The sequence below is a fragment of the Moschus berezovskii genome, chromosome 12 (genome assembly GCF_049115385.1).
Source record: "Moschus berezovskii isolate FMDL1 chromosome 12, NW_MosBer_1.0, whole genome shotgun sequence".
In the NCBI taxonomy this organism is placed as follows: Eukaryota; Metazoa; Chordata; class Mammalia; order Artiodactyla; family Moschidae; genus Moschus; species Moschus berezovskii.
The window spans coordinates 51,290,904-51,316,293 of NC_142471.1; the positions used below are offsets into that span (position 1 = coordinate 51,290,904).

The 25,390-nt window shown below is 38.7% G+C and overlaps 1 protein-coding gene and 1 pseudogene across 16 annotated transcripts in view; both read left to right on the forward strand.

Moving 5' to 3' along the window:
* PCDH15 (protocadherin related 15) overlaps positions 1–25,390 on the forward strand; it is an 870,688-nt gene that overhangs the window by 765,105 nt on the left and 80,193 nt on the right. The window lies entirely within an intron of this gene.
* Positions 22,834–23,820, forward strand: LOC129555594 (zeta-crystallin pseudogene; annotated as a pseudogene).

Sequence of the window (25,390 nt, forward strand, 5' to 3'; positions counted from 1 at the left end):
ACTATAAAAATAGAAACAAATTTCTTATGATGTTTCCCATAGAATAGAATATTAATATTTATGTTTTCCTAGTAGATTTGTATGCATTTTATATTAAGGTTAGATTTAAAATAATTCCAAGATTCTCAGAATGAAGTCTTATAGCAAATATGGAATTGCTATTTTCTAATTGAAGATGTAATGAAATAAATTTTGTATTTTTTTAGCAATCATTTAAAAAAAATAAAAATGTTAGTTAAATCAATGTAAAAAATAATGCTACTTACATCAGTACTTTAGTAAAGCTTTTTAAAAACCTTGATAGGTCAGGAATATTTTGCTCACCTAGTTTAAAAATATAACAGATGTATAAAACAGTCTTTTGGACTCTGTGGGAGAGGGTGAGGGTGGGATGATTTGGGAGAACAGCATTGAAACATGTATATTATCATATGTGAGATTAATCGCCAGTCCAAGTTCAATGAATGATACAGGATGCTCGGGGCTGGTGTACAGGGATGAACCAGAGGGATGGGATGGGGAGGGAGGTGGAAAGGGGGTTAAAGATGGGGAACATATGCACACCCAGGGCAGATTCATGTCAATGTATGGCAAAACCAATACAATAATGTAAAGTAATTAGCCTCCAATTAAAATAAATAAATTTAAAAAAGGGAAAGTTAAAAAAAAATACAACATCTAATAATAAAATTGCTAATTTAAAATTTTTCTTTAGTTAATTACCAAATATGTGTTCAATAGTTAGCAGTACATAAATTTGAAAAATGTTTTATAACTAAGAAATAAATTTTAAATATTGCATTACACTAAGGGAAATTTCATAGGCTATAAGAATTTATTAGAGTTATTTTTCTGAAACTATTTTAATGATCAAATTTTAAAATAGCTATTAATGTAAAAATATAAAACCTAAATATCTCTAAGCAAATCCAGCTGTTGATTGCTTCTAGTTTGGTACTTGAGTAGATAATTGCCTTTCTTTCCCTATTATCAGGATCATCATGATTGAGTTCTTCTTACATGTGATTTTTATCATCTTACAATCATTCTTAAATAAGAAAGAAAAAATCAAGCAAATAAAGTATGTGTGTGTACTTGCAAAATATCTCTTCCACAGTGCCAGATTCTGGCTCTTGATTCGAATCACCAGTTATAACTAAAATTGGTCTACAAATTTAAGCCAACACATTATATCCAATTTGTATTATGATTAACAAATAACAGTCCTTTGTTGATGATGTTTATCTTATTTTACAGTTTAGTCTTATAAAGGAGTGCTTCAGTTCATCCATTTAGTTGGTAAATAATTTTTGAATGTTTATAGTCTGCATTGTTCTAGAAGCTGGACATACAGCAATTGAAAAATAATCAAACAAACAAAGACCCCCAAATTCCCCACCCTAATAATGCGAACTAGTAGCAGAAACAAATGATAGATCCAATGTCATGTTAAGAGCAAGACTTGTGTATTTCTAGGTAAGATGCATTCTGGGCATTTTGATACAAAGTCTCTAAAGCTGGAGGAAATTTGGAATTCAATGTGACTAAAAAGCCTGGCTGGGGATGAGACTGGAAATGCAGCCCAGAACTAGGATATGGTATTTATCCTTGATGTATTTTGAAAACAAGTCTTTGAATGGTTCTGTCTAGAAGTGTGACAAAATCCAGTACAAAGGTATTATTTTGAATGCTGTGCAGGGTGAGGAGTGGGAAAAGGTACACAGTGTTTTAGATAAGAATAGAAACAGAACCCAATGCATCACTAGCCCAGGCAAGAGTTAGCAGTGGCTTAAACCATGCAGCCATGAAATTAAAAGACGCTTGCTCCTTGGAAGGAATGTTATGACCAACCTTGATAGTATATTAAAAAGCAGAGACATTACTTTGCCAACCAAGGTCCGTCTAGTCAAGGCAATGGTTTTTCCCGTGGTCACGTATGGATGTGAGAGTTGGACTGTGAAGAAAGCTGATCGCCGAAGAATCGATGCTTTTGAACTGTGGTGTTGGAGAAGACTCTTGAGAGTCCCTTATACTGCAAGGAGATCCAACCAGTCCATTCTAAAGGAGATCAATCCTGGATGTTCATTGGAGGGACTGATGCTAAAGCTGAAACTCCAATACTTTGGCCACCTCATGAGACGAGTTGACTCACTGGAAAAGACTCTGATGCTGGGAAAGGTTGGGGGCGGGAGGAGAAGGGGACGACGGAGAATGAGATGGCTGGATGGCATCACCGACTCTGTGAACATGAGTTTGAGTGTACTCCGGGAGTTGGTGATGGACAGGGAGGCCTGGCGTGCTTTGATTCATGGGGTCGCGGAGAGTCGGACACGACTGAGCGACTGAACTGAACTGAACTGAACTGAAACCATGGTGGTAGAATGTGAAGATGATAAGAAGAAAATAAAAAGAAAGCCAAAAGGATTTGCTGATGTATTATGTTACTATGTGGTGCATTAGAGAAAATCAAGGATGACTCAGAGGGTTTTGTTCTGAACAGGTCCCCATTACTCCCTCAGGTACTGTGGTGCAGAAATTAAGAGTTCATTTTTGGAAATTATATGTTTCTTAGGCTTCTTCAATATGCAAGCATGATTCTTGGCAGGGCAGTTACAAATATTGATTTAGAGTAAGGAAAGAAATCAAAGACCAGATTGAAATCATGATATCAAGAAAATGGGTATAGGTGGGAAAAAGTTCAAAGGCTAAGCCTTGGGAAGTCAACACTTAGAGATCTGGAAGAGGATTCAGCAACTGATGCTGAGAAATTGCTGCCATGAGGTAGCAGGAATAGTAAGAAAATGTAGAGTCCCTGAGCCTCATGAGAACTAGACTGATGAAAGAGGGAGTGATCAACTATCAAGTGCTGCTATGAATAGAATGCCTCTGTGGATTTTTACATGACCACTCTTGTTAATGGAAGTATATAGTAGTGGAGTAAAAATTAGCTAAATGCTAAAATAGTCCATTAATAATGGGGATTATTCAAAAAACCTGTAGACATCAGCAATAAGGGAATCATGTGAGTGATATTATCTGGTGATGGCATTTACTTCAGAAGAGTTGGAAGATGGCAAAGGAGAGGAAATAAAGTTCTAAAAGCAATGATTCAGAGACAGAAGGCTACCTGCCACTTATCTACCTCTAGGCATCGTGTTATGTCCAGAATGGGAGTCGCTTTTTGAGATAGTCTTGGAAAGCAGTATCTTATGTAGAGGAGATGAACAGGGTGGGAGGAATCAAAAAGTGATGGTAATATGGAGAAGGAAAGTTGAATATCTAGAGAATATTGCTGATGATGGACAATCAATTCCATTGAATGCTGGTAAGATGTTGGTGGCAGAAATAAAGGTGAAATGAGAAACTGAGTCCCATTAAGGTGTGTAAAGAGTTACATAGGAATAAATATCTGGGTGGTGAGAGAAGCAATAGAGAGAACTCATGGACATCTTTTGATGATGTAAATAGGGATGTGATTGATTGTTTCTTTAGGACTACCAAGAATTCTGTAGGACATTCCTTTATTCAATTGATCAGTGGATTATTCAGGCTAGGGAGAGGGGTACATTTTAGAAAACCAATTTCATGCAATACAATATGCTATGTAAGAGGGGATACACAGACAGAGATACAGAGGGAGGTCATGAGAAAAACTGCCAATATAGTGATGCAGGTGTATGCTGTGACAATCAATGCAATTAGGAAGCACAAATTGTGTGAATTTAAGGGAAGGAGACATTTTCATTGGTGAACGAATATAAAAGGTTCCTGGGAAATGAAAAATTTGAGGGGCATTGCTTCCCTGGTGGCTCAGAGGTTAATGCGTCTGCCTCCAATGGGGGAGACCCAGGTTCGATCCCTGGGTCGGGAAGATCCCCTGGAGAAGGAAAAGGTAACCCACTCCAGTATTCTTGCCTGGAGAATCCCATGGATGGAGAAGCCTGGTTAGGCTACAGTCCACCGGGTCGCAAAGAGTCGGACACGACTGAGCGAGGGAACGGAACGGGGATTCCCAGGTGGTGTAGTGGTAAAGAATCTGCCTGTCAATGCAGGAGACACAAGTTTGATCAATCCCTGGGTTGGGAAGATCCTCTAGAGAAGGAAATGATGAACCATTCCAGTATTCTTGCCTGGAAAATCCCATTGACAGAGGAGTTTGGTGGGCTACAGTCCATGGGGTCGCACAGAGTTGGACATGACTGATCACACACAAATACAGAGTCATGGGACTTTCTCAAAGTGAAATAAATGAGTAGGATAGTCTAAGCCAAAGAAACACAAAGCCAAACCCAGAAGAAACAAAGTACAGAGTGTGTTAGTGGAACAGTGATAGGAAGATGGGACCTTAGGAAGTGATGAGGGTAATAAATCTTCAGTGGTGAACATTTGCAGATGCTGCCCTTAGCCTTGAACACTGGAAGTTTCTCCTTTCCAAATTTAATCGGAATGAAAGTAAGTTGAGTAGTTCTCAATTCATACTTAGAGCAGCAGAAAAATGTTATTAGAAATAACCCTGGATCAGGGCCAGCCAAGCCCTGATCTTGGCAGAAAGATGATTTAAAAATATAAGGAAGCAGCCTACGATTGTGAAAAATGATTTTTACCACTTATTGTATAATATTCAGTAATGTTAGATTTATGTACCATGATGCAACTTAATTTGTTTTAGTTGCTCATGAAATGCATAAAGATAAATAATAAATTTTAGAAGTTGTATTATGTATAGGAAGAGAAAGAGGAATCATATTACAGATTGACTAAAAAATATGACTGAAATATCAAGTCTAAAACTATACTTACAAATTTCAGATATGGACAAAGGATTAAAGGCATTACTAAAAATATGTTAGGAGAAAGACAACACAGTGAGAACATTGTTGAAATTAAATATCAAATATAAGCGATATAAGAAAGAAAGTTGTATATGTAGATATATGTGTGCTCTGAAATGGCATATCTAATTTGCTTACAGACAAATCATTTAAAGTTCTTTTTAGAAAATATACATCGTGTACCTGGTGTGTGCTGGAAATACAGAGGCAGGCAAAACAGACTGTCCCTCTGCCCTTATAGAGTTAACATTCCAATAAACCAGACCAAAAAAGCAAGTAATTATGTATGAACATAATTTTTTGTATGAACACATGTAGACATTTGAATTCTGGCTCAATAATTCAAATGTTCACAACAAGTTTAAGTAACTCTTGGATTATGTCGAAGGACACAGAGCAAAAGAATCAATTAGGGACTATCTGCTACATTTACCATAGTTTAATGATGGTATCTCTATCACAACTGATTCTACCGAATTGATTTTCATTGATCACACCAATTTTAATTGCAGGGAGATGGAGAAGGAGAAGGAAATCAAATTGTATTTTTTCTCTTTAGTCTTTAATATAAAAATTAATGTGCATTAAATGTATCACCCATTTACCCAAGAGAATTGAAAGAAGAAACTCAAATATGAATTTGTACATCAATGTTCGTAGCAGCATTATTCACAATAGCTTAAAGGTGGAAACAATCTATATACCCATTAATGGTTAAGTGGATAAACAAAATGTGGTATGTTGGAAAATTATCTGTCTTAAAAAAGGAGGAATTTATAGCATATGCTACACCTTGAAGATATTATGTTAAGTGAAATAAGCCCAACACAGAAGAAAAGATACTTTATAATTTCACTTGTATTAGGCTTCTGGAGTTCATAAAAAAAGAAAATAGAGTGGTGGTTGCCAGGATTTATGGGAAGAGGATACTAGAGACTTATTAATGTAATCACTTAATACTAGTGATTACAGAGTTTCAATTCAGGAAGATGAAAAAGTTCTAGACATGAGTAGTGGTGATGGTAGCAGAACAATGTAAATGTACTTAATGTTATTGGATTTTCCACTAAAAAATGCTTAAAATCATAAACTGTATGTGATGTATATTTTATCACAGTAAAAGAAAATCTTAAAGTTGGGACAGGGTGCATCACCAATATTAATAGAATACGAAAACTTTTATTTTCAAAACTACTACCCTTCATCGATATCCATTCCTCTTATGTTGATCTAAATGTAAATCTCAAATATAGATTTAGAAAAAAAGATGTGTTAGTATATTCATTTTTCTTTTAAAAATATTTTATTCCCACACATCATTAGTGATCATCAGTATCAGCTACAACCATTTGTCAGGGATGCTCACTGTGGGTCTATACCACCCCTGCTCAGTCTTCAAAGACAGTATGTCAAAATCTACTTTATCTTATATGTTTAAAAAGGCTCCAGAAAATTCTGATCCACCAGTTTCTTCTCCAGAGTATTGTCACAACCCAGGGATTGAACCCATGTCTCTCTTGCATTGGTAGGTAGATTCTTTACCACTGAGTCACCAGGGAAGCCCACAACCATGATTAGAGAATGCAGATTTCCTTAATGGCAAAAAGTATAGAAATATGCAAGATCAGTAATGCAGAGAGCAATATAATTTGCTTCTAGACAAAGATAAGGGTCTCTGAGGGATCCTGGTCCCTAGGCCTCTGCCTGCTCATAGGGATATGACAGAAAACAATTCCAACACATCCATGAGGGTTTCGTGTGTATTACCCCAGTGTAGCATCTTTTACTGGCTTACATCAAAAATGGTACTAACAATAAACCATTACCCCATGCTTACACTATGCTAAGCACTCTAGACACTTGTCAGAAATTAACTTAGGTATTCCCCTCAGAAAGCTCATGAGGTAGCTACTATTACTCTTTTCAATTTACAGATAAGAATACGGAGCCACAGACATAATATGTAACCTGCCCAACATGTGCAGTTAGTGAAGCCAGTCTGGCCTAGAGACAGTACTCAGTCAATTTCTGGGGAGAAGTACTTGGACTGGACTCAGGTGACTTGGATTCAGCCCTAGATATGCCCTTAACTCTATGGAACATAGCACTTCATCACTTCACTTCCAGCCACGGTTGTCTTCTCTTATGCAAATTCTGCTTTAGTACTAGTGCCCTTAAACATATTTAACTGATTTCGATGCTTTGTATGTTATTTACCTTAGGAAAACAATGGTACAGGGGAAAAAAATAGCCAAGTACCTTAACAGAATTTTTATATTTGAGAACTACATTTTAAAGGTCAAATAGTCTAGATTACTTAATTCTGAAATCCAAAGAAACATATATATTTTAAGAAGCTGATCGAAAACTTTATGACACTTTTATCCCTCAGTTCAGTTCAGTTCATTTCAGTTGCTCAATCGTGTCCGATTCTTTGTGACCCCATGAATCACAGCATGCCAGGCCTCCCTGTCCATCACCAACTCCCAGAGTTCACTCAAACTCATGTCCATCAAGTTGGTGATGCCATCCAGCCATCTCGTTCTCTGTCGTCCCCTTCTCCTCCTGCCCCCAATCCCTCCTAGCATCAGACTCTTTTCCAGTGAGTCAACCCGTCACATGAGTTGGCCAAAGTATTGGAGCTTCAGCTTTAGCATCAGTCCTTCCAATGAATACCCAGGACTGATCTCCTTTAGAATGGACTGGTTGGATCTCCTTGCAGTCCAAGGGACTCTCAAGAGTCTTCTCCAACACCACAGTTCAAAAGCATCAATTCTTCAGCAATCAGCTTTCTTCACAGTCCAACTCTCACATCCATACATGACCATGGGAAAAACCATTGCCTTGACTAGACGGACCTTGGTTGGCAAAGTAATGCCTCTGCTTTTTAATATACTATCTAGGTTGGTCATAACTTTCCTTCCAAGGAGTAAGCGTCTTTTAATTTCCTGGCTGCAGTCAGCATTTGCAGTGATTTTGGAGCCCCAAAAAATAAAGTCTGACACTGTTTCCACTGTTTTTCCATCTATTTCCCATGAAGTGATGGGACCAGATGCCATGATCTTAGTTTTCTGAATGTTGAGCTTTAAGAGCTCTCTATAATAGAGATGTAAACAAGTACCAGTCCAAATTAAGGTCCCATGAAATAGAATTTGGATTCCCCTTTGCCAGCACTGGGAAACTCAGCATTATGCAAACACTCTTCATTGTTTCAAGACAGTGGTATTTTTTAGGAGATCTTACTAACCATTGGTTTCCTTCATGATTACTATGCCTTCTAACCTCCTATGGTTTGACCCTTGAACAAAGTAAATGCACATAGTTGCCTGAAAACTCATTGCCTTCTTGGTATATAACCCGATAACTGAATTTCAATAGATATATTAATATGCATAATTATATATTTATATAATTTAGACATATATTGTTATCCTGTATCTATGTGCTTGTTTTCTCTCCTAGAATTCAAATTTTATCTAAGCAGGTATCATGCTTTTCACAAACTTAATGACATTATAGGAACGTTATGCTTAACATTTTAAATTGTTGTTTGAAATTATATTTATTTTTACATGTATATATGCTTTTTAACATGTTTAATCAAGACTTTCTGTGTAATACTTGAATGCATTGTTTATTTTCAGATAAGAAAAATATGCTTTAAATTAAACACTCTTGGGCTTGATTAAAGCCCTGAGAGTGACATAATGTATCATTTCTCTGGTAATTCCCCTTCTTGCCAAAATTGGAGCTTAGATTTGGTGACATCTGTATGAACATTATGTGTCTGTCATAGTTTTTCATTGATTTAACTGCTCTGGAGAAACCAAATATCAAGACAATTATTTTTTTCTATTTTTCCCTAACTGGTGTATTTTTGTTATATGGTAATGAATTATGGTGCAGTTAATAATGTTTTCCTGTTGATTTATCAGCTACAGACTCAAAGTCAAATGTTGGGTTCATCATTAGCAATTTTAGAAGATAAATACAATACATGTGTGGCATGCTAATGTTTTCTGTGATTTTCATGAGCTATTTCACTTTTATTTTTGGTCATCTCTCCCTTTAACTGTTTCTATATTATTGTATCTTATGTATAATTACAAAAGATCTTATGTCTATATTGGAATACTGTGGGGTACATGCAAACTAACTACTCTGTTTCTAAGAGTCTATATGTTGGAAACCTGCTTTTTTCCCCCTGTACAAATTGAGAGATATGAATGAAATACTATGACCAGTTTCTGATGTATAACATTTGTGCTCTTTGGTCTGAATAAGTACAAAATTATAGTTTTGCTGCTAGTAATATAAATGAAAAAGGTCACATTGATCTTTGTAGCCACAAATGGATTGTCCAGATAAAATAATTCTGTATTAAAAATTATATATAAATTTTACTCCTTTCCTCTTTCCCTTCTCTTCAAAAAAAAAATCAGTCTTTTTATTGTCCAGAAGAGAGATCTAAAATCATCTTATTCACATAATAATAACTCAATTTACACTTGTTGATTTAAATTTAGCTTAATTAAGAATTGACTTTTTATTCCTTAAAATAGGAATGGGACCATTTTTTTCAGGTTATAAATGTTTTAAGAATGAGAAGAGTTTGAGTCTTTAAAAGCAGAGTAAAATGGCTCTCATAACTGGAAATTTCCTTAAAATAAAAAGTTTGAGGTCTTTTTATGTGTTGTAAAAGGCATGTATATGAAGAAAAATAGTGTATTTGGTGAATTGCCAGGCCATTTTGCCTTTCCTAAGTTAGTTGGTGGCCTAATCTATTTCAAAGTCTGATCACACTTTAGTGAGATTAGAAATGTGTTTCAGATGATTAAATGTCTAAAAATTCAAGATATGGGTGCAGAATATTATCTTTTAAATCAAACTTGCATTTTTTCGTAGGAAATTTTATATGTTGTTGAGCAGTGATGGTTATATACACATTCCTACGTTATGTTTCAAGGACCATATCTTCCACCACCTGGTAGGAACACTGACAATCAGAATTCTCCTGAAAGTGAGGACTACATTGCAAATAAAATTCCAATGATAATTCAGACAAATAAGTGTTACTTTTGTCATATTGTCCTGAAATTTTTTAAACGTCCATTTGATTTTGTATTGTACTGACCTGATACAGCTGACCTGTAACACAAATCTTAGCAAAAATGATAAAAATGAGCTTTAAAAAGTGTTTTTATTCATACTTCTCTAAATACACTTAAATTTTGAATTACCTTGAGAGTCCCTTGTACCGCAAGGAGATCCAACCAGTCCATTCTAAGGGAGATCGATCCTGGGTGTTCACTGGAAGGACTGATGCTAAAGCTGAGACTGTAATACTTTGGCCACCTCATGAGACGAGTTGACTCACTGGAAAAGACTCTGATACTGGGAAGGGTTGGGGGCGGGAGGAGAAGGGGACGACCGAGGATGAGATGGCTGGATGGCATCACCGACTCTGTGGACTTGAGTTTGAGTGAACTCCGGGAGTTGGTGATGGACAGGGAGGCCTGGCGTGCTGTGATTCATGGGGTCGCAGAGAGTCGGACACGACTGAGCCACTGAACTGAACTGAACTGAACTGAACTGCCAATAAGAAGGGTAAAGTACTAGATCTCCATAAAACGTATTATGAAGAAAATTTATTTTCAAATAAGTCACAAAGAATGGATGAGTCTCCCTAATAATTCTGATGAATTTACATTAATGAAAATCAGCAGGCTTGGAGCAAGACTATGTACATAAAGAGAATATAGTTTACACTGGTTATTATATAAGTCACTATATATCTGAGAATTAGAGAGACTTTTCAAAAAATTTTTTTTTTTCAAAAATAGATAAAAAAATGTTTGGCTTAACAAGAATATATTCTAATAAATAGGAATAATATAACTCTAGGTATTCTCATCAAATTGACCCTGAAAATTTATGTGGTTAGTACATTAATTTGTTTAAGTTTATGTCTCTTTTTTATGGTGCCTCACTTTATTCGTTCCCAGTATTCTGTCCCCCTGGCCTTGCCCCATGGCAGTCATGGGCTCTTAACATCCCAGGAATCCAATCAATGAGATTCAAAATAATTTGAAAGACTTTATTATCTCCTGAAGCCAATAGTCCCTAAGATATGCTGCAAGTCAATATCAAATGGATGAGTGGAAGCAAAACAAAGAGCTCAAGATAAAAAAGATAGGAATCAGACTGGAATAGACACTGCATAAAGACACAAAAATCGACAAAAATTGTATAAGGAGACATCCGATTTTATTAACTACTAGGGAATTATAGAATAAACAATATGAAATCACCATATGCTCATCAGGATCAGTTCAGTTCAGTTCAGTCGCTCAGTCATGTCCAACTCTTTGCGACCCCATGAATCACAGCATGCCAGGCCTCCCTGTCCATCACCAACTCCCAAAGTTAACTCAAACTCATGTCCATCGAGTTGGTGATGCCATCCAGCCATCTCATTCTCTGTTGTCCCCATCTCCTCCAACCCCCAATCCCTCCCAGCATCAGAGTCTTTTCCAGTGAGTCAACTCGTCGCATGAGGTGGCCAAACTATTGGAGTTTCAGCTTTAGCATCAGTCCTTCCAATGAACACCCAGGACTGATCTCCTTTAGAATGGACTGGTTGGATCTCTTTGCAGTCCAAGGGACTCTCAAGAGTCTTCTCCAGCACCACAGTTCAAAAGCAGCTAATCAGGATAGCTAAAATAAAAAAGACAAAACCAAATTTCAAAACATCTAGAATTCTCAAATATTGCTGAGTTAATATTGTATAAGTTAATACAGTATTTTGGGAAATGGTTTGACATCATCTACACTGGTGGCTCACCTGCAATGCAGGAGCCACAGAAGACACAAGTTCGATCTCTGGGTTGGTACGACCACCTGGAGAGGTAAATGGCCACCCACTCCAGTACTCTTGCCTGGAGAATTCCATGGTTAGAGGAGCCTGGCAGGCTACTCTCCATGGGGTTGCAAAGAGTCAGACAAGACTGAGTGACTTTTACTTCACTTCACTTCCCTAATTTGAACATAAATATATCCCCTATTCATTATTTCAACTCCTAAGGTTTTGCCCAGTAAAACTGCATACAGATGTTCATAAGAGATATGTACAAAAAATCCACTATTTATAGATATGTTAATTATTTGCAATATTAAAAATCTGCAAACGATTTCAATGTCCAGCAACAGTACATATGTTAATACATGTTAGCAAATGAATTCATACCAAAAAAACCCCACACAATTTATTTAAGTCCATTTATATAATCTCCAAAAATAAGAAAAACTAATCTGAATAGTTATTATTCTTGGCAGGAGATTAGGAGGTAGAGGGGTGCCGGGCTGATAATGCTCTATTTCTTGATCTCACTGCTGATTCTATCTAGAGATATAATTTGAAAAATAAAGTCTTAAATGTTTAAAAAGCTCTAAATTCATAAAAGCAAAAAAGGAGAAAGTTACTCATCTTTCTGGTAATTCAAGCTATTTTTCTTGTAACATACAAAATAATTCTGGCCAAAGTGGAGGTGCTCATAGTTTTCTCTGTGTAGTTAATAATAAGGAATTACCTAACTTTAGTTCTTAGTGAAACAAAGCCATGTAGTTTTCTTATGATTTTTAGCTGCTGCTGCTAAGTCACTTCAGTTGTGTCTGACTCTGTGTGACCCATAGACGGAAGCCCACCAGGCTCCCCGTCCCCGGGATTCTCCAGGCAAGAACACTGGAATGGGTTGCCATTTCCTTCTCCAATGTGTGAAAGTGAAAAGTGAAAGTGAAGTCGCTCAGTCGTGTCTGACTCTTAGCGACCCCACGGACTGCAGCCTACCAGGCTCCTCCATCCATGGGATTTTCTAGGCAGTAGTACTGGAGTGGTTTGCCATGATTTTTAGCAGGAAAGCTTATTTTGGGAAGATGGGACACCATGTTATTGGTGGCTTTGAGGAATGCCAGTAATCAAACATGGTAGGTTGGGTCTCAAAGATGGGGTTGGTGAAGACAGTGCAAGTTGGGGTGAAAAATAACATGAGATTATCTGGTTCTTGGTTTCAAAATTGTAAGACAGAGAGATAAAATTTGGACCTTAAAATTGTGTAATCATATGTACAGGCCAGAAACAAACTGCTAAGCCCTTGCAAGACACATGAGCACAGGCAAAAGCCTTGCTGATGATAATTTATGGTGAACTATGTTGGATTCATGGTCTCTGAAGAAGGTTTAGCTTCAGGGCCAGAGACCAGGCTTGATTACTCAAGAGCTTTTGTGTAGCAGAGTTTTATTAAAATAAGAAATGGGACAGAGAAAACTTCTGATATAGACACAGAAGGGGATGGAGAATGGACCCCTTGCTAGTGTTAGCAAGAGAGTTATATACTTTAATTAGTTATTACAATAAATCAAAAGAATGTCTCAAGGTTGTAAAGATCTTACTAGACCCAATCCCATAATTTATATTTTAAGATAACAGGATTCGTCAGAGGGTTTTCACCAGCTTCCCTGCTAGTTCAGAAGATTAAGCAACTGCCTGCAATGTGGGAGAATGGGGTTCTATCCCCTGGGTTGGTAAGGTACCCTGGAGAAGGAAATGGCAATCCATTCTAGTACTGTCGCCGGGAAAATTCCATGGATCGAGGAGTCTGGTAGGCTACAGCCCATGGTGTTGCAAAGAGTCTGACACAACTGAGCGACTTCACTTTCAGGAAGGAGAAACTGTCCTCAATCAGGATACATTGTTGTTATATAATCCCTAATTCCGTTCAGTTCAGTCGCTCAGTCGTGTCTGACTCTTTGCGACCCAATGAATCAAAGCACGCCAGGCCTCCATGTCCATCACCAACTCCTGGAGTTCACTCAAACACATGTCAGTCGTCGGTGATGCCATCCAGACATCTCATTCTCTGTCATCCCCTTCTCCTTCCGCCTCCAATCCCTCCCAGCATCAGAGTCTTTTACAACGAGTGAACTCGTCACATAAGGTGGCCAAAGTATTGGAGTTTCAGCTTTACTATCAGTCCTTCCAAAGAACACCCAGGATTGATCTCTTTAGAATGGACTGGTTGGATCTCCTTGCAGTCTAAAGGATTCTCAGGAGTCTTCTCCAACGCCACAGTTCAAAAACATCGATTCTTCGGCGATCAGCATTCTTCACAATCCAACTCTCACATCCATACATGACCACTGGAAAAACCATAGCCTTGACTAGATGGACCTTTGTTGGCAAAGTGATGTCTCTGCTTTTTAATATACTGTCTAGGTTGGTCATAACTTTCCTTCCAAGGAGTAAGCGTCTTTTAATTTCATGGCTGCAATCAGCATCCACAGTGATTTTGGAGCCCAAAAAATAAAGTCTGACACTGTTTCCACTGTTTCCCCATCTATTTCCCATGAAGTGATGGGACCAGATGCCATGATCTTTGTTTTCTGAGTGTTGAGCTAAAAGCCAACCTTTTCACTCTCCTCTTTCACTTTCAGCAAGAGGCTTTTAAGTTCCTCTTCACTTTCTGCCATAAGGGTGGTGTCATCTGCATATCTGAGGTTATTGATATTTCTCCTGGCAATCTTGATTCTAGCTTGTGCTTCTTCCAGCCCAACGTTCCTCATGATGTACTCTGCATATAAGCTAAATAAGCAAGGTGACAATATACAACCTTGACGTACACCTTTTCCTATTTGCTACCACTCTGTTGTTCCATGGACAGTTCTAACTGTTGCTTCCTGACCTGAATACAGGTTTCTCAAGAGGCAGGTCAGGTGGTCTGGGATTCCCATCTCTTTCAGAATGTTCCACAGTTTATTGTGATCCACACAGTCAAAGGCTTTGGCATAGTCAATGAAGCAGAAATAGATGTTTTTCTGGAACTCTCTTACTTTCTCCATGATCCAGCAGATGTTGGCAATTTGACCTCTGGTGCCTCTGCCTTTTCTAAAACCTGCTTGATAATCTGGAAGTTCATGGTTCACATATTGCTGAAGCCTGGCTTGGAGAATTTTGAGCATGACTTTACTAGCGTGTGAGATGAGTGCAATTGTGTGGTCGTTTGAGCATTCTTTGGCATTGCCTTTCTTTGGGATTGGAATGAAGATTGACCTTTTCCAGTCCTGTGGCCACTGCTGAGTTTTCCAAATTTGCTGGCATATTGAGTGCAGCACTTTCACAGCATCATCTTTCAGGATTTAAAATTGCTCAACTGGAATTCCATCACTTCCACTAGCTTTGTTACTAGTGATGGTTTCTAAGGCCCACTTGACTTCACATTCCAAGATGTCTGGCTCTAGGTGAGTGATCACACCATCGTGATTATCTTGGTTGTGAAGATCTTTTTTGTACAGTCCTTGTGTGTATTCTTGCCACCTCTTCTTAATATCTTCTGCTTCTGTTAGGTCCATACCATTTCTGTTCTTTATAGAGGCCATCTTTGCATGAAATGTTCCCTTGGTATCTCTAATTTTCTTGAAGATATCTCTTATTTTTCCTCTTCTGTTATTTTCCTCTATTTCTTTGCATTGATTTCTGAGGAATTCAGGAATTCTGCCAAATTCAGACTTAAATTGAAGAAAGTAGGGAAAACCAATAGACCATTCAGATATGACCTAAATAAAATCCCTTATGATTATACAGTGGAAGGGAGAAATAGATATAAGGGGCTAGATCTGATAGATAGAGTGCCTGATGAACTCTGGATGGAGGTTCGTGACATTGTACAGGAGATAGGGACCAAGACCATTCCAATGGAAAAGAAATGCAATAAAGCAAAATGGCTGTCTGAGGAGTCCTTACAAATAGCTGTGAAAAGAAGAGAAGCAAAAAGCAAAGGAGAAAAGGAAAGTTATAAGCATCTGAATGCAGAATTCCAAAGAATAGCAAGAAGAGATAAGAAAGCCTTCCTCGGTGATCAATGCAAAGAAATAATCCCTAGTACAGAATTTAAACTGAGTTGTTTGTTGTGTAATCATCAGTTTCAGGTTTAAAGAAAAAATGTTTTATGTGACTAAGACTAAGGAATGTAGAGAGAAAAAAGATGTTTTTCCTTTCCTCCTCCTTGAGAATTCCAGACCCCTATCTCTGCTTCGAGAGCCCCAGATCCCTATCTCCTGCTTGGGGATACCAGACTTCTTATCAACCTGCCTAGGAATTGACTCTCTCATTTCCTCCTTTTCTTTTAGGTGAATTGTGTTGCCAAGGGAAAGGGCCGTCGATTTTGCTCCATAACTACTTCCTGTTGTTGAGAGGTGTGATTCCTAAATTGTTGAGGCAACATATTCTCCTAACCCTCATATTGAGGGTCTCTGATCCAAGTAATATTTGGAGGAGGTTGTGGCACTCGTGGGATCTTGGACAACAATTTGCAACTTAAAGCTTTCAGGCAGTTAGAACAAACCCCATTAAACAGTTACAGATGTAAGGCAAAATAGTCATTAAACCAAGTTAAAATCAAAAGTCACATTATGTCCATAGTTATATCAGTCCATCATAGGATTGTTGGATGTCATCACAGAGTTGAAGAAAGTCCTTTCCTTAAAGTGGGGAAGTCTTCAATTGATGAAGAGGGGAGTGCTCCTCAGACCAAGCATTTAAACCAATTGTGGAATGAAGCATAGGAATAAGCCCAGGACAGGAAGGCATTGTCTTGAGGGTCAAATGGCAGACTCGGGACTTCTGAAGTCAGCAGAAGCAAACCCACATAGATTTTCAGGCCCATCTCAGTTCCTGGCTCAAACACCAGCTTGTTTAACTCAAAGGCTGGGTCAGGAGTTAGTCTCCTGGTAATGTCTATTGAAAAGCTGAAAGCAGAGTCACATACTTAATTTTAAGGCTTCAGGATCTATGACAATATCTGTGCCCAAAAACAGTCTGTCAGAAAGACAGTCCCTTCTTCTTAGGGGCAGTTTGAGCCCTTAGTAAAGCTATGGGTAGAATGTAAACCAACTGTCTTGTGTTTCCTGAGTTAGCTTACACGGGTGTCTTTTAATAATGCCATTAGCCTTTTCAACTTTTTCTGAAGATTGGGATCTCCAGGAACAGTGTAAGTGATATTTTATTCCTAGAGCTTTTGACACCCCTTGAGGTACAGCAGCTTTAAATGTGGAGCATTGTTGCTGTGAACTTTATAAAGTTTAATATCTCACTTACATCATGAGAAGTCAGTACAATAAGATAACCATTCATTAACCTCCGGCTTTAGTGGATATCATTTGATGTGAAAATAGGTGAGGGTCATTGAGCTTGATAAATATAGAAACAGCACTTTGTACTTGACCCAAAGTTTTTCCATCAGTCCACATTCTATGATTTACAGTTTGTTCCATTAAAAAGTGGGTTCCATGTTTGTGAAAATAGAGGCCTGGACCTTGTTCAGTATATCCCTCCCCAGAAGGGGTGAGGGAGACTCTGACATGATTAGAAACTCATGAGAAAACAGCATAAAGTCCCAGTTGTAGCTTAAATGATGATGACATAATAATCTTTGGCTCATCCAGACAGTCCCATTATGGTAGTGGATTGGGAGGAAAGCAGACCAGGGGCTTTAGCAAGCAGGGAGAAATTTGCTCCAGTGTCCAAAAGAATTTGACTGATTAGCCCTCCGCAGTTATTAATACCTGGGATTCCTCAGGTGTAATCAGGACAGGAGCTTGTGTGAGGACCCCTGGGCACTTTCAGTCCTGATTGTCTTGACAGTCTGACCCCTGGGGCCTACACCTCGGAGGACAGTCTCTTCTCCAGTAAGATCCTTTGCAGACTGGACCTGGAGCTTGGGGCAGCTTAGATGCCTGAGGGCAATCCCGCTTGAGATCCCCCTCCTTTCCATAGTAATAACAAGTCCATCCCTTTTCACCTGGGTTCCTCTGGGCATTTTTCTCAGGCTGTTTCAGAGCAGGTCTGAAAGCCATTGTTGGGGCTTCAGTCTTTTGCCTGGTTCTTTTTTCCTACTATTTTCCTCCTCATATCTTCTACCATGATATACCATCTGAGCCAGTTGCAACAGATTATCTAAAGTCTAATTTGGTCCATACGCCTGTTTTTGTAACTTACAACAGATATCTGGAGCTGACTAAGTGAGAAATCTATCTTTTAAGATCATTTCTCCCTCTGTAATTTTGAGATAAATGTCAGTAAACTTGTGGAGAGCCTTCTGTAGTCTACACTAGGAGTTTATCAGGAGTTTCCTTCTCTCTCTGTTCTATGTCAGCCAGTTTAGCATAAAGTCTTAGCATGTGCTCACTTGAGTCCTACAAGAAAACATCCAGCAAAGTGGCTCTGTTATGGGATCTGTTTGGTTCCCAGTAGGAAGGAGGGCTATTTCGTGTTCCCTCTTTTCCCTTGTCTCACACTCAAGCCATTCACCTCCAAAAGTAGTAGCCTCACCTAAAACTCAAGTTTTTGAGTCAGGAATCAGTGTCTGTCCCAAGACATACATTATATCTCTCCAAGTAAGACTGTAAAGTAAAGTTAGTCCCATAAGGGCTTCTATGTACTTTTTGGATCCTCTCGATAGTATCGACCACAATTGGTACTGTTTGAATTTTTACCAAGACTGAGACAACCCCTTCTGGAAGGGTGCCCTGATTCTCAGCCTGTTCACTTGGGAGCCCCTGATACAGGGGCAAAGTAAGATTTCACACAGGAGGCAACTGAAGATTTCACACCCAAATTTGCACCCTTAGGACACAAGTCTGGCATAGTCTGGCATTTGTCTCGCAGAGAGAAAAAGAGTAACACATTTGTCACTTCTACCCATTTCTCTTGTTTTCTGTGGAACCAGTCTAGTTGTAAAACAGTATCATAATTGAGAGACTTCAACTGGCCAGCATTCCCCATCTTCCAAAGGATATTGTGATCATTCAGTATCACAGAAGATCAGGGATGCGTTTTTAAACTCTGGGGATCAAACTTGTCCCAGCTGTTTTTTAAAATACATTTTAAAGGAGTAGTTTTGGAACTACTAGCTCCCATCTGTAAGAGAGAAAAAGGTGGCATCCATAGCCATGGCTTTTTTTCCACTGGAGGTGTCCCTCCCTGCTCTAGATGGGGGTGTAGACAGATATTCCACTGAAGCTTTCCTTCCCTGTTCGGACTTGGTCTGTCCCTTACCGATGCAGGAGCCTTACTCATCCCTCCCGGTTCTACCACCAAGACGGGGTGGAGATGCACCAGGGTAGACCTGATGGCATCCCAGACTGATTTCTAGTTCCTTACCACCAAGATCTTTGTTTGATTTGCCAGAGTAGTTTCCCAAGCTATGACTACTAGGGGAAGCATCCATCTTACATGTGCCCGTGCACATTCCTGAGTACAGTCCTGACTGCAGTAGAAATGGTGAGTCATAAAGGGATGAAAAACATCCAAGATGTCCCTTCTAAGTGTCACCACAGCAGCATAGCAAAAGAGGTGGTGGAGGGTTGGCCAGCGAGAAAAAAGTGATTTTTGTCCTCAGGCTACTAGGACCAATCCTTCCAGTTCATTTCCACAGATTACACGGAAAGAAATAATGAAGGACTTGAGACAAAAACCATCAGAGAGCCTCCTATGGTCCACTAAGAGCTAGTGCTACTGAAGTAAGAAACCCATTGCATTTCCAATGTGACCAGATCCTGCAATTCCCTATCTATGTCCTTAAATAGGAAAAGGAGTACGTCAAGGTTGTATATTGTCACCCTGCTTATTTAACTTATATGCAGAGTACATCATGAGGAACGCTGGGATGGAAGAAGCACAAGCTGGAATCAAGATTGCTGGGAGAAATATCAATAACCTCAGATATGCAGATGACACCACCCTTATGGCAGAAAGTGAAGAGGAACTCAAAAGCCTCTTGATGAAAATGAAAGAGGAGAGTGAAAAGGTTGGCTTGAAGCTCAACACTCAGAAAACAAAGATCATGGCATCTGGTCCCATCACTTCATGGGAAATAGATGGGGAAACAGTGGAAACAGTGTCAGACTTTATTTTGGGGGGCTCCAAAATCACTGCAGATGCTGATTGCAGCCATGAAATTAAAAGACGCTTACTCCTTGGAAGGAAAGTTATGACCAACCTAGATAGCATATTAAAAAGCAGAGATATTCCTTTGCCAACCAAGGTCCATGTAGTCAAGGCTATGGTTTTTCCCGTGGTCATGTATGGATGTGAAAGTTGGACTGTGAAGAAAGCTGATCGCCGAAGAATTGATACTTTTGAACTGTGGTGCTGGAGAAGATTCTTGAGAGTCCCTTGGACTGCAAGGAGATCCAACCAGTCTATTCTAAAGGAGATCGATCCTGGGTGTTCATTGGAAGGACTGATGCTAAAGCTGAAACTCCAATACTTTGGCCACCTCATGCGAAGAGTTGCCTCACTGGAAAAGACTCTGATGCTGGGAAGGATTGGGGGCAGGAGGAGAAGGGGACGACCGAGAATGAGATGGCTGGATGGCATCACCGACTCGATGGACATGAGTTTGAATGAACTCCAGGAGTTGGTGATGGACAGGGAGGCCTGGCGTGCTGTGATTCATGGGGTCACAAAGAGTTGGTCACTACTGAGCGACTGAACTGAACTGAACTGTCCTCAGAAAACTCCTGGTCACTGGCAGTGCTTCTATCCACATAGATAGAAGACACAGCCATGACAAAGACTCACTTTCAGGTCGCTGGCCCCTGAGGCAGGCAGCCAAGAGAGTGACCTCTAGCCTGAGACACGTTCCTAGAGTTAGAGTTCCACCTAGTTTCCAAACATGCTGCTGGAGCTAGAGTTCCACCTCACTCCATATGTGTTCCTAGTAACTTTTTAGGAAGTCTTGCCCAGTCTAACAAGGCTAAACGCTTCCATACATGGGGTATAAGTTAAAGTACACAATAACAGCATGGATCACAAGTCCTTTGAAAATCTATGATCCGACAGATTAAGTTAGTAGTTCTAATTCCCCACACAATTATGAAATGGTCAAAGAGACCAAGAAAAGGTGGCTGAGAAAGGAAAGTTCAGTCCACATGCTTCACCCATCTCTGGCTACTCCCCTCGCAGGGACATTGGGTGTCTCTTGGCATTGACAGGTCAGTTAAAACTCCAATAAGGTTTCCCTTTTGGGGGCTGCTTTCAGTCATTTTGAGGCACTGGGAAACCACAGAGCAGAACTCATCACTTTCTTGCACAGGGCATGTTCATTCATTCACACAAGCACACCATAGAGTTAGTAAAGTAAAGCAGAAAACGTGCATACTGAGAAAGCAGAGAGGCTAGAGCTCTGAGTGTTCTTACCTGTCCTCAAGATCCTGGATGAGCCCCCAAGATGATAACTTACTGTGAACAATGTCGGATTCGTGATCTCTGAAGAAGAATTAGCTCTAGGACCAGGGACCAGGCTTGATCACTCAAGAGCTTTTGTGTAGCAGAGTTTTATTAAAGTAAGAAAAGGGACAGAGAAAACTTCTGATATAGACATCAGTAGGGGGACAGAGAATGCCCTTCTCGCTAGTGTTAGCAAGAGAGTTATATACTTTAGTTATTACAATAAATCAAAAGAATGTCTCAAGTTTGTCAAGATCTTACTAAACCCGCTCCCATAATTGACATTTTAAGACAATAGGATTAGACAGAAAGTTTTCAGGAAAGAGAAACTGTCCTCAAGCAGGATACATTTTTATATAATCCTTAGTACAGAGTTGTTTAAACTGAGTTGTTTGTTGTGTAATCATCAGTTCTGGGCTTAAAGAAAAATTATTTTATGTAACTAAGACTAAGGAATGTATGAAAAAAAAAAGATATTTGTCCTTTCCTCCTCCTTGAGAATTCCAGACCCCTATTTCCAATTCCAGAGTCCCAGACCACTATCTCCTCCTCAGGGACACTGGACTTCTTATCAACCTGCTTAGGAATTGACTCTTTCATTGCTGTGTTATGATATAGGGTACTGATCAGGAATCCAAGCTGGGTAGGAAGAATAAATGAGAGGAAACAGACTGAAGTCTTTGATGAACCAGGTGAAAGAAGGATCTAGGTGCTTAACAGAGAACAAACATCACTGGAAAAACAGTATGCTCTCCAAGCCTAGAAAACCCCAGAGGTGAGCCCAGAACACACTCACTGCAGGGTTCAGTATCTAACTCTGAATGGGGCAAGGCCAGGTGACACTGAGACAACCACTTTTGAGGGAGGGATTTTTTGTGGTAAAATTAGAGGGTTGGATGGGACTGAGACCAAAAGTATAAAATAGAAAAATAAAAAAATCACATCTATAGGTAGGAAATGAACAGAATAGAAATACTTCTGCTCCTTCTATGATAGCAGAAATGACTAAGGGAACTAGGGAACTTTTCATTTAAATTGATATTGATTAAAGTTTAATCAAATATTATGAATATGAATTTCATAAATTCCAAGATTATTAAATTCCATGTAAATGAATAAGAAAGAAAAGCCATAAAGGTTTGATATTGAAATCTATAGTTTTATCAAAAACATAATGAAGAAAGCAACCTGGATTTATGAGGATTTGTAAGCATCACATCTCACTAGTGGTAAAGAACCTGCTTGCCACTAGATACAAGTTCAATACTTGGAGAAGAGTATGACAACCTACTCCAGTATTCTTGCCTGGAGAATCCCATGAACAGAGAGCCTGGTGGACTACAGTCCATGGAGTCACAAAGAGTTGAATGCAACTGAGCACACATTAACTTAACACTGCATTATAAAATATTTTTGTGTATATTTTATTTGTCAGTAATTGTCAGTGGCTTGATATTTCCCCTTCAGGAAGCCATAGCAAATTTAAGAGAAAAGAAAAAAATAAAAACTATCTCTATATATACAGGTGTGAGGTATGTGTGAAGTCTGAGAAACAAAGTCTACAGCCTAGCTAGGAGAAATTTCAGCCTTCAGGTAGTGCCAGTATCAGCTTATACAGAGAAGAGTTTCTAAAAAGAAGATCTTTTACCCCTTTTTTTCCCATGGAAATTGAGAGAGCAAATTTTTATTTCCTGCTCTAAAACCAGTATCTAGGTCACCATGGAGACTAGACAGAAGATGATGAGAGATACTAGAGTTTTTTAGTTTAGTAGACCAGAAGTGCTGAAATTCTATTCAGATATTGCCATACCAATTCTGAAAGACCACCAGGTTCTATTCTAAGTTCAAGTATGTGGTATAAACCCAGTGGACACATATATTCATTCTGGTACTTAGAGTAGAAAACCACTTCTACCCTATAATCCTGGCTTAGATGTGGCTAGAATAATAGAAGCTTTTGGAGAGACTACATCTGCTTTCAAGAAAGGTGACAGAACGTTCACTACCAGTATGATCTCTGGGGACTCTGCAGATTATGTTCTGGCAGCAGATTACACTGTTTACAAACTGCCAGAAAAATGAGTTTTAAACAAGGAGCTGTCATTGGTATCCCATATTTTGCTGCTTTTGAGTTCTGCTCCTCAGTGCCCATGTGCAAGCTAGAGAAAGTATTCTGGTTCATGGGGCTAGTGGAGGAGTTGGAAGAGCAGCATGCCAAACTGTTAGAGCTAATGGCTTAAAGGTTTGGGGCACAGCTGGTACTGAAGAAGGACAAAGATTGTTTTGCAAAATCGAGCCCACAAAGTGTTTAGTCACAAAGAAGCTAACTATATTGATAAAATTAAGAAATCTGTTGGTGAAAAAGAAATTGATATGATTACTGAAATGTTAGCCAATGTGAATCTGAGCTATAATTTGAATCTTTTGTCACATGGAGGATGAGTAATAGTTGTTGGCAGCAGAGATCCTGTTGAAATAAACCCACAGGACACCAGGACAAAGGAATCTATTAATAACATAATAGGAGTTGCTCCCTATGCAAGGAGGAATTTCAGCGGTTTGTAGCATCCTTTCAAACCAAAATAGAAATTGATTGGTTGTGACCAGTAATAGGTCCCCAGTATTCATTGGAGAAGATGGCCCAGGTTCATGAAGATATCATTCTTCAGTGGCGCTACTGGAAAAATTATTCTTCTCTTTAAATAATCAATCCTTCTATAAATTTCCTATGTAATTAGAGGTATCTTGAGTGAGTGAGTGAAAATCACTTAGTCATGTCTGACTCTTTGTGACCCCATGGACTATGCAGGCCATGGGATTCTCCAGGCCAGAATACTGGAGTGGTTAGCCTTTCCCTTCTCCAGGGGATCTTCCCACCCCAGGGGTCAAAGCCAGGTCTCCCGCATTGCAGGCAGATTCTTTACCAGCTGACCCACAAGGGAAGCCCATAGAGAAATTTTGTTTGTTTCTGGTTGAAGTGTTTGGTTTTTTTTTCTAATTGAACCTAAGATACTGTGTAAATTTAGGTGAAAGTGAAAGTGAAGTCACTCAGTCATGTCCGACTCTTTGTGACTCTTTGGACTATAGCCCACCATTCTCCATTCTCCATAGAATTTTCCAGGCAAGAATACTGGAGTGGATTGCCATTTCCTTCTCCAGGGGATCTTCAAAACCCAGGAATCGAACTGGGGTCTCCTGCATTGCAGGTGGATTCTTTACAAGCTGAGCCACAAGGGGAACCCTTGTAAGAGGTATCTTACCTCATTAGCATTCATTTGATTCAGTGAGTTCTTATATTTAAGAAAAAAAGATTTACTTTTAGAGATCATAGGCATTGGATTACAATTTATTTTATAGCTGTCAATAGTCTATATGCCTTCTACCTCTATTAGGGAATCATCATAGTAGTAAATAGGATGTTAGTGGTCATTTGGCATCAGAGGACATTACAGGAATTCCTAACTGACTGCTAATCATGAATTCCATACTTTTGACTAAAACATGCTAATTTAAAATAAGACTGCTTGACTTCCAAACCTACTTATACAGTTTCTTTAGTTTCTGATTAGCCCAGAATTATGTTGGATTCTGAAGATTTTCTGGACAAAATGAGATCCCTTTTCCCAACTAATCTCATCTAGTTCTCCAAGTCTCTCTGAAGGCAGGATAAACAATGTGTATAGAAATTTGTTAGTTTTCCAGTATTCCTCAATATTTTATGGCAATCACTAGGCTATTGATTGATTACTAATGACTCATATATTCTGTGAGGTCAGCAACCTTATCTTTGGTATAATATGGTATTAGGTACATAGTTTCCAAGTAGATACTTATTGATTGCTGTTGCTACTGCTGTTTAGTCACTGAGATTCACCTTCAAGTTAGAATGATCTCTTTGTAAGATGGGGATCATGTATTTTTATTTAAATTATTGAGTGATCTGACTTTGTTATAATATAGTAACTTCAATAAATTCTAGATTATTCTTTAAAAAAGAGTATTTTTTTAAAAAGGTCATATTGATTTTTTGTTTTGTGTTCTTGTCCTTATCACACCGTATGATTGCAAACCACAAAATTGGGTGAGCTTATCTTCAGCAATTAACATATGTTTGAGAAATAGAAAAGAGTCTTGAAGTTCTCATAGAAAAAATAGAAGCATAATCAAGAAATCTGTAAAATTTTTAAAATAGGCTTTTTCTGTAAGAGGGTACTAAAGTCACCTTAAAAAAAAAATCCCAAACTCAAAAAGACTAGCAATTTCAGAGTCTTAAATA